General features: G+C 41.5%; 1 pseudogene; it reads left to right on the top strand.

Moving 5' to 3' along the window:
• Positions 1–954: 954 nt before the first annotated feature.
• On the top strand, positions 955–2,193 carry LOC116889626 (annotated as a pseudogene).
• Positions 2,194–9,249: the final 7,056 nt, after the last annotated feature.

Raw genomic sequence — 9,249 nt, 5'->3', positions numbered from 1 at the left:
CAGCCTGAAGAACATGCCTGCTCCTGAATGCATTAGGCTTTGAAGAAATGGCACACAGGCAGTTGGTGTCACCAAAGCACTGGTGACATCACAGAAGATTCTAGGGTTCTCCTGGATACAAGAGAATTTCCCAGGGAGAAACTCCTGCTGATGTCACTGGGAAATTCCATAGCCTATTTGCTAACTACCTCTATCCAGACTGAGCAGTTTCTGGAGTGCCTTTTCCAGAGACTCACTTTTGACCCATGGAATATAACTCTCCTTCCAGAGTTAGAGAGTTATCACTACTTCATTATAATTCAGTTGCTGAGGATGGGGATATTAGGTTAAGGTCTTTATATGTTTCAAAAAACATTTGCGAACTTCCAAAGAACTAAAGATCTTGAATGAGGGAGATTCTTCTCCCTGAAAAAATGTATAAACAAGAGTGCATTCATGTGACATACAGTCCAATTCCACAGTTTTTTTGCTGTTTTCCAGAAACAAATATCCTTTTCCTACACCTTTACAAGTATGCAATGTGGAGTATATTGTTCATTGAGTTTGCCTTCATAAGTGGCATGGTTTCAACATCCTCATCCATGTGTTTTTATGAAATATCTGTCTTACAAACCAATTTTGTGCAATGAAAGCTATCTTGTCCTGGCAACATAGGTGCTCAGGTATAGGCCAAACATCAAATTGTAAATTTTCTGCCCACTCTGCTTTTAAAAATATTTATTTAATATTATTTATGTGAGTACACTGTTGCTATCTTCAGACATATCAGAAGAGGGCATCAGATTCAATTACAGATAGTTGTGAGCCACCATGTGGTTCCTGGTATTTGAACTCAGGACCTTTAGAAGAGCATTCAGTGCTCTTAAACACTAAACCATCTCTCCAGTACCCTTTCTATCTCTTCTTAAAGTTAAAGTCCCCAAAGTTGAGGAAATAGAACCTCAAGGGTGAGTGATGGAGAGACAAATTGTTGAGGAGCTGATGGCAAAGGTATATCAGGAGGAAGCAGAGAACCTGCAGTGCATCATGGTGCACAAGGAGCTAGAGGTGGAGTTTGACCTACACAACCTACTGGCTTTGGACAACAAGCCCCGTTTGTGCTTTAGCCAGTCTGGGCCCTCGCTGGAAGATAAGCTTACTGCCATGGTGCAGAACAGGGAATTTTCATCAACTAGCTATGGCAGCTGCTAACCAAGCACCTGGAGGAGTCAATTGCAGAAACTGCCACATGCTCACACCAGGAGAAGCCTCTATCCCTGCTAAGACCACTCTCACACTGGCACAGGTTCATGTGCCTCATATGGCATCTGTTCAAAGAAGAGAACCAACTTCTTGTGGCATGAGGTGAGTGACCGGTGGTGACATCCTGTGTCTATTAGCATGCATAGGATGACAATAAGAAGTGGCTGATCAACAGGCCTGGGAAAGCTGACCCCATGGAATATCTGATCTCCAAGAGGTTCAAGCCAAGAAAGAATGCATGGCCAAGAACTAGCTTTACTGTCTGTGGAACCTGGCCTGTGCCAACAGATGCCCTGCCCAGCTAGCCTGCACACTAAGGGACACCATACAAGTGTCCAAGGTTTCTCCTGATTCTGTGGGATGCTTCCAGGAGTGCCTCCCCAAGGAGATAGAGCCCCAGGGCTCCAGGAAGAAGAAGAAGACGAAGATGAAGACGAAGAAGAAGGAGAAGGAGAAGGAGAAGGAGAAGGAGAAGGAGAAGGAGAAGGAGAAGGAGAAGGAGAAGGAGAAGGAGAAGGAGAAGGAAGGAGAAGGAGAAGGAGAAAAGGAGAAGGAGGAGGAGAACGAGAAGGAGGAGAAGAAGGAGAAGGAGAAGGAGAAGGAAAAGAAGAGGTTTCAGTCCATATTTGGGGACTTTGCAGCACAGAAAAAGAACCAATTGAAGTTACCTCAAGTCATGGAAAACAAAAAACTCCAGCTGCATTTGTCGAAGGCCACCAACAAGCATATTAGGGAAGAGGACCAAGAGGAGGCTGCCAAGACGTGAAAAGGAGCCAGAAAGGCAAGAAAAAAGGGGGCCCACAAGCAAATTCTAGCAACAGAAAGGGCAGTCCACTGAGTCAGTGAGAGAAAAAGAAAGGACACTTGGGAGGCAAAACGCATTCCAGGCTGCCTACTTTAGGTGGCAAGAAGAAAGGAGTTCTACAAAAAGGAGGGAAGTGGAGAAAGTAGTGCTCTCCCTTCAGTACCTGTTCTGAAAAGCGAAAAATGAAAATACTGTAGGCTGACTCAGGAGGTGGCTGCTGTCCTCAATGAGCTTGACATTGAAGGGACAGGTTCCCCCCCGCATTGAGTCAGTTCTGGACTGTGAATTAGTGGAGGCAAGGACTGAAAGTTGGTGAATTTTGTGAAAATGAGAATTATAGAAGCAATATGGTCAGTACCTGGAATAAGTTTAGGTCTGCTTTTTTTTTTTTTTTTTTGGTTCTTTTTTTCAGAGCTAGGGACCGAACCCAGGGCCTTGTGCTTCCTAGGCAAGCGCTCTACCACTGAGCTAAATCCCCAACCCTAGGTCTGCCTTTTTATCTTGACCTTGGATGGTGGATAAAGGTTGATCTAATTTCAAAGTTATAATAACTGGTTTCAACATTTTTTTTTGCATTATGTTTGCAATAAATATTCTACATTTATCAAATCAGAGATAATGGGAGGAATGAAAAGTATACTGAAACCTGGTGTTGCTTTTAACTTTTACTGTCAGTAGAAGTACTATGTGAAGCAAGTGATCTTGGTACCAATGTGTACTTGCAAAAAAAAAAATTCAAAGTTACAATGGTTATAAAATGGCCCCTTGTATTAGGAAAACTCAAACATTCTTTTGGCACCAACTGTAGTTAAAGTATAGTGATTCTTGAAGATAGTGCTGGTGGTCTATTTGGCCAACTATTTGGAACCACACTAAGTAATGGTAATTAGCCTTGTTACTGAAGATAATGGTTGTCATTTTGCTTGTAGCTGGTGGCTGTTGTTTAATTGGCTTGGGATTTTGTTTTTAGCAAATACTGTGCTGGAATTAGATAAGGAGCCAAGCAAGTATTCCTGGAACTCTGTTTCAGCCAGTGGGTGTTCAGAGTAGACCTGGGAGGGGGCAAAAGAATGGGGGACAGGAGGCGCAAAGAAGGAGAACAAGTCTATGTTATGATAAAGCTCTCAAACTTTATTTTAAAAAACAGCGACTTATAAAGACAAGCAAGTGGGAAGGTCACCCAGGATCCTGGGCCCCACCTATCATTGAGTCCATCCCCTCTATAGCCCTAAATGAGATAAATTGCAGTTATACACTGATGACAACAGACAAATGGCTTGGTGTTCCTAGGCTGAAGGCTGAAACTGGCTTAGTTTTCCTGGAGATAGGGGCCATATAATGAGCAGAGAATTCCTGAAAAGAATTCCAAAGACTGAGTGTGCTAGGCTCCCAGCATTTCCTCCTTTTTAACTCTTTTTAATGAGGCCAACAAGCAGCCAGAGATGATTGCACTGTGAGGATAAATGGGCATCACCAGAGTGGAGAAGCATTAACATGATCCTCTCAGCACTTTGTGCAGCATCAGTGTCTTTTTTGAGAGGAGAGGAATTTTTATGATCTCTACAGAAGCATTGTTTGTGAAGTTCAAACCAAGGAAAATATTAATGCCAACATCTACGCATTCAGGTTTAATTCTCATGGGACTCAGAAACAGAAAACACTGTCCTCCACTTGCAGTATCGCATCTCACATTGCTTGCAGGTGCTCATGCCAATAAAGGCGAGTTGAACTCTGAGTTTTTATGCTGTTCCCAAAGGAGCCAGATCATCATAGGGCTCATTCAGGCATCTGTCAGTCAAATCAAGTCTCTGATAATGAATTTTTAGGGATATGGATGCTAGGGAGTCGATCTGGTGTCTAATAAAGCTCACAAGCTTGTAATGGCATCAATAGAAGAACTGGCTCTAAACCTTGTACTTTTAAACTTTTCGTTTTCCTTTTTTTAACAAATAAATTCTATAAAAAGGCAAATATATGACTTTAGCTTAGTTACCAAATGGGCACATATTGTAAAACTCAATCCAGGTAATTCCTCCCTGTCAAACTACAACCATTTCTAAATTCCTCATAAAAACAAAATTAGAAAAAACACTTTCACTCCCCCAAAATTCCAGGGAATTGGGGTGATGACTCTTCTATAACTTCTTCAACCTGTATTGCAATATCCTTGTTGGTAGGGGAAAGGAAGAATGAAGCAAATATTGTAGCTGAATGTGCATCTTGGGTGGAAAAAGCTGAAAGTTCTTGACATTAGGAATTTAAGTAGGCACATCCTGAAAAATATAATTCTCAAGGCAAAAAGTTCAGAATAGAGATATCTTTTGTTTGATTCTCTTCAATCTAATTTTCCATGTGGTCTCTGTCTCTCAAACCCTATCAGTATTTCTCTGTGAGGTTTCAGAATCTAATTACACTTTTATTCTTTTTTTAAGCACACACACACACACACACACACACACACACACACACACAAATCTTTCTCCCAAAATACTCTGTCCCTTAGTCTCGAAATAGAAAAGCTTTAGTTTGCCTTCTCTCCCAGAGGTGACTCAAAAAGTCACATGCATTATGATGTTTAAACAATTTAAAAAAAATAAGCTAAACAATAGCATTAAACAATGAGCCTGCCTAGGTTCGGTCCCCAGCTCCGGGAAAAAAAAAAAAAAAAAAAAAGAAAAAAAAAAACAAAACAAAAACAATGAGCCCGATAAGGCCAATTAAACACATTTATAAATTCTGGATACCATTAACTTAGCAAAATATTTGATTTTATTTAAAAATATAACAATCTGTCAAGCTCTCTACCCCATTAGTTCCAAAGACAGCTTCCAGAAATATACTTGCTAATTCTGTGGCAGCTTAGTTTCTCTGGTCACCACAAGTCAGTTTTCCCTGTGAGAACTTTTCTGACAATTCCTGCTTAAAACCCAAATGGTCAGAAAGATCGGGAGGTTATTAAGCAAGGGTATCACAAGGGACCAATGCAAGACACAGCCAGCAATCACAGGCCAGAGAAGGATTGGTAACATTTAAGGCGGCATGAGGAGCAACAAGAATCTCCATGATCTGGCGATTTATGAATAGGAGCAAATTGTGGACAGCAAGCTAGATTTTCCAGAGGTACAGAGAAAGCAGCTGTGGCATATTTTGAATCATAGGAATTGGGGCCAATCATCTAGGTATTAGAAGACCAGTCTCCTTCCATGAATTTTGTTGTTTTCTAAAGGAGATAGCTATATATATATATAAAAAAAAAAGGCTGATTATCTTTAAGGCATATCGTAAAGGCAGAATAACAACTGGAATGCATCTGGTCAGCAGAGCAGGAATTATTGGGACATTGCCCATCAGGCAGGAAAGGTAGATGTTTGGGTTTATTCACACAAATCTATTTTTGATCTACTCCTCCACTGAGAGAATTATAACAATTAAAAAAGTCGCCTTGTGTCTGTTATAATAGGAGGAGGTATAGGGTGATACAGGGATGAGCTGTGTACCTCATTTGCAATCACAGGGTTTACAGTACAGGGCAGCCAAGAGCTATTTTGAATCAATGGGCTGATCAAGGCTCACATCAATTCTTCTTACTATCAGCAGCAATGAACAGCACCTTCATTTTTTATTTTCTGCTGTGAAAGAAAAACAAAAAAAGAGTTTATCTCAGGGAGATCTTTCCCCCTGGAATATCAATCCTGAGTAGTTGTCTGACATTCCTGGTTTCTATCAGTGCCTGCCACCTGCTGAGCCCTGCTGATGTATGGGAAAGCCTTTGTTTTGTTGAAGGAACATCCTGGACTTCCTGTTCTCTCTAGCAGGTAACTGACACCTGAACACTAGATCTTTACTAGTTTCAGTTTCTGTTTCCCTGCTGAGAATGTAAACTCATTTCTCCATTGTGCTTCCACTCAGTGGTTGGGGTATACATACTGTGAACACAATAAAGGCTGTAGCATTTACTTTTTCTCAACATGAGTGACTTGAGTCTGTATGTATCTTCTTAAATCTCACAGGATTATGCCCAGTTCTCAGTATCTTGACAATTCAGGTGTCCTCAAATAGTTGTTCTAGGGGGATGAGATTCCTTAGGAGCATCGAGCTGCCCCTGTTTAGGTACTATACAGGCACAATGATCCTCAGCCAAAAATAAGAACTGGGTCAGAGCCATTCCATTTAAAGATAAGAGGATCCTTCCACATGGCTGTGGATAAATTTCATTTGTTTCTGGGTTCCTGAGGCAGTCAGCAGCAGATTTGCCATAAGCATCAAAATTTAAGAAATTAAGAACAAGCAATAAATAAGAATATCTATGGGGATCCTTTCATGGGGTATAGATCACCCCTTGAAAACTTGAGGAGAGTGTTTTTGAGAGTTCGATGAGCATGTTCAACAATGCCCTGACCTTGAGGATTGTAAGTGATGCCAGTAGAATGTTTAATCTGCAGCCGATGGCTGAACTCTTGAAAACTTTTTCCTGTTAACCAAGATCATAGTCTTAATTACTTTATGCTTACCCATTACTGAAAGGCAAGTTAGAACATGGGCAATAACACCTTTTCAGGTTTCTCCAGTGTATAGGCTGGCAAAAATAAAACCACTAAAGGTGTCTATTACCACATGAAGATATTTAAGATTGTCAAATTCATGTACATGGGTGACATCCATCTGTCAGAACTCCTTTGGGATCAGGCCCCTCGGGTTGACTCCCAAGTGAGAGCTAGACAACAGTGTGACACAAGCTGGGCACTGTTTAATAATTTCCGTGCCTCTACTCAGGACCTCAGACCTGCACATATGTGAGTTCCACCACACCCGGGTGTTGTTGCATGCCCAGTTCATAGGCCCAGTGGAGCATGTCAGTCTCAGTGCAGCACTTTGGGTTTAGTCAAGTTCTATTGGTTTTCCTTCCTGGTTCCACCTCTGCCACCTCCCATGAATAGAGTGCCTCCACTCCAGTGGTGGTGGGTAATTATCTGTTTAGATGGACATCCATAATTCACCTCTATTCCTCTGCAGGATCCCTTGCTCTGCTGCCAATTTGGATGATGTTCTGGCTCTATTAGTGCTACTATGAAGACAAGGCAGTCTTTGGGATGGAGGAGGGAATGCACAAAGACTTGTTTTCATGTGCAGACAGAGGCCACACTTTCAGGAGTTTGTTGCCCTTCTTCTCTTTTCAGGCCATCCTTGCCCAGTCCATCCATACCCATGTTCCCACCTTTACAATCTTTGCTTCACTCGCACTCCCACCTAATTGATGCTTCCAGTATCACATGTTTTTCTCTAAGACTAAGCCATGCATTTGTAAGTTCACACTGCTGGTATATTGTAACTGCTAATGTCTCATTAAATGAGTTTTGGTTCCTTTGGTTGCATGCTTCTCTCCTTACTTTGATAATTCCAGCAATTCCAGATCTAATACATGCCAAAGCTGCTGACCCATCCCCAACCCCCATAGTGGATGCCTGCATTTATAAGATCAAAAACAAGTAGTTAGCACTCTCCTGGCTCTGAGCAATTGAGAAGGGCTCATCGCTTTTGTAAGTCTGGATAACCTGTAGCTGGTCACAATCCCCCATTCCAGTGAACAGAATTTCAAACATCTGCCTTATTTTGATAGTATTTACTATGCCTAACATGGTGACCACACAAGATGGGCAATTGGGGGTCAGTTGGAAAGAAGAAACCTGAGAAAGTTCTCCCAAATGCAAGGAAGACAGCAGGCATCCAAATTACCTACTCAAGACCAAGACATAGTGGGGTAACTGACAAAAGGTATCAATATAGGATAGTTTCAGGGTTCTGTGAATATAGGATATTTTCTGGGGCCCTATAGTTTGAATGTTATTGTAATTTAAATCTTTTAAATAGAATCCACTGGAGGGCAATTCTGGTGCCAACATCTGCCATACTTCCAGTTCCTAAACATATATTAAAACTGCCTCAGCTTAAAAGATTGTAATTGGATCTTGGAAGCAGGTAGGCTTTGCACTTTGAGGTGATTTTCCACCTTTCCCCAAGGGACATTGAACACTACGGCATCATATAACTAGTTAGCATGCCAGAGTCTTGTTTATTATAAGAATTAACAAGACAAATCACTCCACCAACTAAGAATGGCAGTGCACCAACCACAAAATCAAGAAAAGCTATCAACAAGTCAATCCTGTCTGTGTAAAGGCCAGGTGAGGCTTCCCATAATGAGTTGAACTAATTCACAGGCTCCACTCCTGGTGGTGTCCTTCCATCAATTCCTTTAAGTTTCAGCTTTGCCACCACACTGCACTCAGAACCCAGTGACTTTGGTTTCTTGAAGCTGCCTGGAGGGACATGGAATAATACTGCCACATCTCGAGTAGGCATCATTTATGGTCGGAATTACTGTGCTATCTGATTGTATTTGAACCACTGAATTTTGTTCTTTTTTATTGAAAACCTTCTTTGCAATCTTTTTCTCTAGACTCCTTTGTTTGCCCTGTTAAAATAATTTCACTGATAGGGGCCCAATAAAAATTCCCCCCATCATCCCACTTAATCATGGTCTAAGTTCTCAAAACCAAAAAAATTGAACCGTGGTTGTATTCCTTTAATTTTAGCTGCAGTATCGGGTAGCTCAGGCCTGCTTTGAACACTAAATCTTTCAGAGTAAATGCTTGAGGTACCAAGGGATACAGCTAAACTTCTCCCCAGACAGCAGGCAGAAATTTTTGCTTTGGCTATTAAAAGACTCAAAGATACAAAGGGGAAGACACTAGACCATGCAATTCCTTCTGCATCTTCCTTCTAACCAGCCTTCCAAGGAGAAAGAGTGGAGGATTTTATCTACCATCCTCACCTTATTCAACTCAGATGTAACATCAATAGCCAAAAGCATCTCTGCCACAGGTAACTCTACCTCATGCAGTGGAGGGACAACCTGCTGCAAGGACATCATGCCACCAGGGACCGCTTCCTGAACCTGAGTCTGTCCACCGACTGCTAATTATCAAGGAAATCAAGCTCACCAATAATGACCCTTAGCCACTAATGACCTTTATAGCTAGAGAATTCAGAAATCTCCCTTTGCAGACAACCCCAAGACAGTCCTCTTCATCTACCATTAAACTTGGCATGATTGTCAACAGCTTTAACAGCTTCTCTTCACCACAGCAGCAAGAAAGAGATTCCTGTCACAGTCTAAACAAACCACACCAGTAACAAAACAC

This window comes from Rattus rattus, chromosome Y (genome assembly GCF_011064425.1).
Source record: "Rattus rattus isolate New Zealand chromosome Y, Rrattus_CSIRO_v1, whole genome shotgun sequence".
NCBI lineage: Eukaryota > Metazoa > Chordata > Mammalia > Rodentia > Muridae > Rattus > Rattus rattus.
Note: the sequence above shows the minus strand (reverse complement) of the source record. Positions and strands in the feature narration are given on the sequence as shown.